Source organism: Lactuca serriola, chromosome 8, assembly GCF_051521515.1.
Source record: "Lactuca serriola cultivar US96UC23 chromosome 8, Lser_US96UC23_V15, whole genome shotgun sequence".
In the NCBI taxonomy this organism is placed as follows: domain Eukaryota; kingdom Viridiplantae; phylum Streptophyta; class Magnoliopsida; order Asterales; family Asteraceae; genus Lactuca; species Lactuca serriola.
In genome coordinates, this window is record NC_136415.1 from 124,072,762 (window position 1) to 124,079,857 (window position 7,096).

Genomic DNA, 7,096 nt, shown 5'->3' on the forward strand with positions numbered 1-7,096 from the left:
TGGACTCGGCGAGTAGGCCTGACTCGGCGAGTCCCCTTGTGCACTCGGCGAGTCCAGGCGTCAGGAATGGCCAGATTCGGGATTTTTTCATAATTATCTTATGGAAACTTACCTTAATCATAATAGATCAATCTAAATCTGATTTTTTGATATATATGACTATTATCTTGATCTAGTTAAAGGTATTTATCAACTAATAAAATATTTAATTTCCTTATATGATAATTAATTAATTATTTTGATTATTTTGGTAATTATCTTTCAAAGAAATCTTAAATAAAATCAAATATAGATAATTAGGATATTAATTGTTAATTGGAATTATTTGTTATTTGATCCTCCATGTTTTAAATGTTTAAAACTTACCCACAAGTTTTGAAATTTATATTTGTGATTAAAAGTTTTAATTTAGACAACTTAAATTTCAAACCCTAGATTTTAAAAGTTTTTAAAATACAACCCTATACTAATATGATATTACTAGAATAATATATATATATATATATATATATATATATATATATATATATATATATATATATATATGTATAACTAAATGCTAGTCTTACCGTTAGTAGGCCTCATTCACGAAGCCGATCTATAAGGTGGGTATAAGGTTGCAGCCTATAAAATGGCGCTTAATGGGTGTACACTCACACCCACCGCTTGCTTGATTGGTGGAGGGTCGTTAGCCGAACGGGTAGGATAGGGCAACCTCATCCTCTCATTAAAAGTATAATAAGAAATATAAAGTAACTACACATATTTTTAAAATTTCCCAATCCTAGTTACTTTAGGAAAAGTGAATTGATGCAATCCCATGAAATTACACTTTGCACCTTACTAAGAAGTTAGTGGAGCGTGTGTGGTTTACCGGCACACTAATTGGTTCTAAGCAAAGGTGGCAAAGGGTGATTCATTATTTATCATAGTTCGATGGAGCGTGTGTGGTTTACCGACACATCGAATAGGTGATCGTTACAATGAAGGCACCAAGTGAATTTGCATGGTAATTCACACCCGCTTTGTGATCCTCGGCATCCCAGTCACAAACAAGAGGGGCATATCGAGATTTAAACATGCCATTGAATAGTTTCAATGAATCTCATCCGAACCTAGGAATTCTCAAAACACTTAGGACTAATAGTTTAAGTTTTGTGATGGAGAATTAGTGAATCGTCATTCACTTACCTTCAATTTATTTGCATGTTAGATTACGGCATCCCTTTTTTAGTATGTAAATGTTATTGTTGGATCCTAGCCCTAATTTTTCTTATTGGGTGATAATTAGGGATTCTTATTCTAATCTATCTTTGTCCTTTCTAATTGTAGATGTCGAACGCAAACAACGCTGCTGCTAGTTCTTTCACGTTGATGAGCCTTTGCCAAAAGGTCACCTTCGATGGAACGAACTTTAGCGAATGGATAAGATACATTCGCATGATTGCTCGCTATGAGGATAAGGAGTATGTCCTCGATGAGAAGCTCGAGAAAATCAACCCCGAAGTTGCTACTCCCGCCGAAATCACCGCCTTTGAAACTCATGAGCGAGATGCAACGAAGGTACATTGCATCATGATCGCTACCATGAACTCCGAATTCCAAAAGTCCTACGAGGACATGTACCCGTACGAGATGCACCAAGACTTATTGGAGAGATACCACCAAAACGCGAGACAAGAGCGTTATGAGATTTTCACCAACATGATTTCCGCTAAGATGGGTCATGGAGAATCTCTTACCGTGCACCTGCAAAAGATGCAAAGGTATGTCGACCGCCTTCGCAAGTTAAATGTTGACTTTGGTGAAGACTTGGCGATCGATATGGTGCTTCACTCTTTGCCTCCGATGTACAACCAATTTAGGATGACCTACCACATGAACAAAGAAGAGGTCACCCTAAGCAAGCTCCAAGGTCTCTTGAGGGTCGCTGAGAGCAACTTCAATGACAAGTCTGTTGCACCTACTCCCAATCCGCCCGCTGCTCCTGTCTTGGCTATTGGTCAAGGAAAGGGAAAGAAGAGGAAAGCTTCATCGAAGAACTATCGCAAGGTGAAAGCCCGAGATGGTGCCTCTTCTAGTGGGACCAAAGTTGATCCCGCTAAGCCCTGCTCTAACCCAAAGGAGGCAGAGTGCCACCACTGCCACAAGATAGGACATTGGAAGAGAAGCTACCCGGATTACCTGCAAGCAATCAAAGAGGGAAAGATCAAGCCATCTTTCGCAGGTATATACACAATCAAATCTAACGATTCTAATCATGCTATTTCTTGGGTTCTTTACCGGTTGTGGTTATCACATTTGTTCTAATGTGTAGGGACTAAGAAGAAGTAGGGATGTGGAGCAAGGAAGGATCAATCTAATCATGGGGAACAGAAGATCGTCGCCTGTGACCAAGATTGGAGTGTATTCTTTAGTGCTTAGGAATAGTTTGGTTTTAGATTTGAACAATTGTTGCTATTCGCCAGAAATGGTTAGAAACATCATTTCATTTCATGGTTTATATAGACAAGGATTTAGATTTTCTTTTAATAATGAGAATGGTTCTATTTTGGCTTATCTAAATGGTGTCTTTTACTTTGAAGCTATACCATGTAATGGAATATATGAAACCGTTATGATTGTTGATAACTTAGGAAATGATGTTTTGAATATTGATTCTTCCACTAGTATGGATAAAGCATCCTTGTGGCATTGTCGTCTTGGACATGTCAACAAGAAACGCATAGCCCAACTCCAAAAGGATGGAGTGTTGGAGTCATTCGACCTTAGGGAAGATGACACATGCGAGTCTTGTTTGCTTGGAAAGATGACTAAGTCACCCTTCACGAGTACATGTGAAAGGGGCGAGGGTCTATTGGACCTAATACATACCGATGTATGTGGACCATTTAGATCAACCACGAAGGATGGGAACCGCTTCTATGTGACTTTTACCGATGACTATAGTAGATATGGGTATATCTACTTAATCAAGCAAAAGTCAGACACCTTTGAAAAGTTCAAAGAGTTCAAGAATGAAGTGGAGAATCAATTGAGCAGGAAAATCAAGATGCTTCGATCCGATCGAGGAGGAGAGTACCTAAGTCTTGAATTCCACGATTATCTCAAGGAGTGTGGAATAGTTTCACAATTGACGCCTCCTAGGACACCGCAGTTGAATGGTGTGGCAGAAAGGCGTAATCGAACCTTATTAGATATGGTTCGCTCTATGATGAGTCGTGCTTCACTACCTATCTCTTTTTGGGGGTATGCCTTAGAGACTGCCGCCCATATCCTTAACCGAGTCCCTACTAAGAAGGTTGCCAAAACACCTCACGAGATGTGGACAGGGAAAGCTCTCTCGTTGGCACATATCAAGGTTTGGGTTTGCGAGGCTTCCGTAAGACGAGATACTCACGACAAGCTTGAACCTCGAAGTGAGCGATGTATTTTCATCGGCTACCCGCAGACATCCTTTGGATATCTCTTCTATAGACCGAAGGACAATGTTGTCTTCGTTGCGAGGAGAAGAGTTTTCCGAGAGCGAGAACTCATGAGCCAAGGAGACAGTGGGAGGCAAATCGAACTTGAAGAGATTCAAGAGTCGATAGATGAAGGAACCTCTACCGCTGGCATTCAACCCGAGGAGGAAACTCCGGTTGAACCGATTGACGAATCCTTACCTCTTAGACGTTCCGATAGAGTTAGAGTTCATCCCCAGTTTTATGGCTTTCATATTACTACCGAAGGGGACACGTATATTAGTGATGGTACACTAGTAAACCTTGATGAACCTAATAGCTATAAGGAAGCCATGGCAGGCCCGGAGTCTGTAAAGTGGAAAGAGGCAATGGATAGTGAGATCCAATCCATGTATGATAACCAAGTTTGGAATTTGGTTGATTACGTGCCCGGACGTAAGACCGTTGGGTGCAAATGGATCTTCAAGAAGAAGACTGACGTGGATGGAAACGTACACACATATAAAGCGCGATTGGTCGCGAAGGGCTTTACTCAAACTCCCGGAGTTGACTATGATGAGACCTTCTCACCAGTTGCGAAGATTAAATCTATTAGAGTGATGCTAGCAATTGCCGCATTTCATGATTATGAGATTTGGCAAATGGATGTCAAGACCGCCTTCCTTAATGGAAAGTTGGCTGAGGATGTTTACATGGCTCAGCCAGAGGGGTTTGTGGATCCAAAGCATCCGAATAGAGTGTGTAAGCTTGAGAAGTCCATTGATGGACTTAAGTAAGCGTCTCGCAGATGGAATCTTTGCTTCGATGAGAAAGTCAAAGAGTTTGGTTTTGTACGAAGCGAAGACGAATCTTGTGTATATGTCAAAGCCAGTGGGAGTATAGTAAGCTTCCTCGTTCTATATGTCGATGACATATTACTCATAGGAAACGACATCCCGACTCTGCAAGAGGTTAAGTCCTGGCTCGGGAAGTGCTTCGCTATGAAGGACCTCGGAGAGGCTTCTTACATTTTGGGAATAAGGATAGTAAGAGAAAGAAGTAAGAGACTAATTGGAATTAGTCAGAATACTTACTTAGAGAAGGTACTAAAACGTTTTAGTATGGAAAACTCAAAGAAGGGAGAACTACCGATACAAAGTAATGCCAAATTGAGTAAGACTCAAAGTCCGAGTACCGAAGCTGAGATAGCAGAAATGAGCCGAGTACCATACGCTTCCGCAGTTGGCTCAATTATGTACGCTATGACTTGTACTCGCCCTGATGTAGCCTTCGCTTTGAGCATGGTTAGCAGATATCAAGGGAATCATGGCAAAGCACATTGGATTGCGGTGAAAAACATCCTTAAGTACCTTCGGAGGACGAAGGAATGGTTCTTAGTCCTCGGAGGGAGTGATGACTTGAAGGTGCGAGGGTATAGTGACGCCAACTTTCAGACCGACAGGGACAACTACCGTTCGCAGTCGGGCTGGGTCTTTACCCTAAATGGAGGAGCAGTGACATGGAAGAGTTCCAAGCAGGAAACCGTAGCTGATTCAACGTGCGAATCAGAGTACATTGCAGCGAGCGAAGCGTCGAAGGAGGCAATATGGCTAAAGAACTTCATCGGTGATCTTGGAGTTGTACCTGCCATAAAGGAGCCAATGGAGATTTTCTGTGATAACAAAGGCGCGGTTGCCTTGACCAAGGAACCGAGGGATCATGGTAGATCAAGACATATCGACAAAAAGTATCACTTCATTAGACATCGTGTAGAAGAAGGACAACTCGTAGTAAAGAGGATATCATCATAAGATAACCCAGCAGATCCGCTTACGAAGGGACTGAGTAGGGTTAAGCACTTGCAGCATGCTAGGAGTATTGGGCTGAAGGATGATATTAGCATAGATTAGATAGTATTAGAAACGTGTAATAGATAAATGTAATTGACATTTGATGATTAAATAAAGGAGTTTTATTTATAAGTAATGTTACTATCTTATGTTAATTGTTTAGCTATTGTTTCATTTTGCATGTTTTGACTTCCAGAATAATTAAGATTATTAAGAATAATAGAAATTGTTCAAATAGTCCACAATCGTTTATATGTTGGAAGTAGATATGAATGAAGATTTTCATGAATTGGTGTGTAGAATGTCTAAATGGTGTTAGACATAGCAAAGGATTGCTGCAACGTTCATGAGTGCTTATGAACTAGTTTTGAGCATTGGAATAAACCCGCGTTTGCTGGAATCACCTTATGGAATACGATATAAAAGGTTATCGCAAGACGATAATATCATATGGTCTTAAAACCTAGATATATGATTTGTTATTTGTTAATTGATTGTACATTGATAATACGAAAACACATAAGTAACTCGGTGTTATAAAACGTATTGTTGTGTATAGTTGGTTAGTGAATAAGTAAATGCATATAAGTCGAAGTTTATCTGTAACTTTTATCTAAGAAGGTAAAAGCGATATCTCGGCTGCTCGATGATTTGATTTGACTGATGTGCCGGGCCCGGTCAGAACTGAATTGATGTGTTCGATTAAGTTCTATGGCAAATAAATCAGAGATCGAGAAACCTAAATGCTTGACTAACCATTCCATAGGATTGTCAGCATGATATCTAACAGAGGACTGTACGTTCCCTTATCTAAAGGACAAGATTGATTAGATCAGAGTTGACAGCGTCTTTGAGAGCTACGATTGCAAACCGAATTGTACTTGTGAATATAGTTACTAGATTTATCCAAGTGGGAGACTGTTGGAATAGTGTCTAAGGCTGCAACTATATTAGGCAAGTATTTGACCCGGTTGTGCATGGTCCTTTTGGGTTGCCTTCGCCATAGCAACTTGATAGGATGATTTATTACGAGAGAATAAATATTATTAATATATTATGAGAATAATATAATGAATAATATATTTGTTATTTGATTAATATAAGTCATAGAATTAATTAGAATTAATTTGGTGACTTAAAGAGATTAATTAAATAAAGGGGTATAAACTGTCAATTGTTTGATAGTTAAGCTTTAGACTGTAAATCCTTATGGATATGCTAGGGACGGATTCTAGAAGCTAGGATAGCTTCAAAATCGTCCAAGGCTTATCTATGGAAAGGATTTGGATAGTCTTAATAGAAGATTATCCAATTAGGGTTTAGGTTGTAACCCTTAAGGAGTCTACAAGTATAAATAGACCCCATGGCATTGGGAATTCGGCACCTCTCCTAAAGTAAGAGAACCCTGGCCGAATTCCTCCCCTCTCCTCTCTCCTAAATCATCTTTCTTGCTATTGGTGTTTGTAAGCCATTAGAGGAGTGACATTTGTGACTCTAGAAGCTCCAAGACCTCAAGATCAACAAGGAACTCAAAGGTATGATTGTAGATCTGTTTCAATGTTGTTATTTAACCTAATTAGTCATTAGAAGTCTTGGATTCAAAGCATGTTTATTAGAAAGCCTAGATCCAAGCAATAGGGTTTTGCATGCGCACATAGGAAAGTTCTTATGGCTAAAACCCATCAAGTAGCTCTTAGCATTTCTCCAAATTCAGCTACAAGAAGTCATGTATGCACTTCTTGAATCAATCCATTAAACTGGATTTCATTTATTAGTTGGATGTGGTGACCAAAATGCAAGATT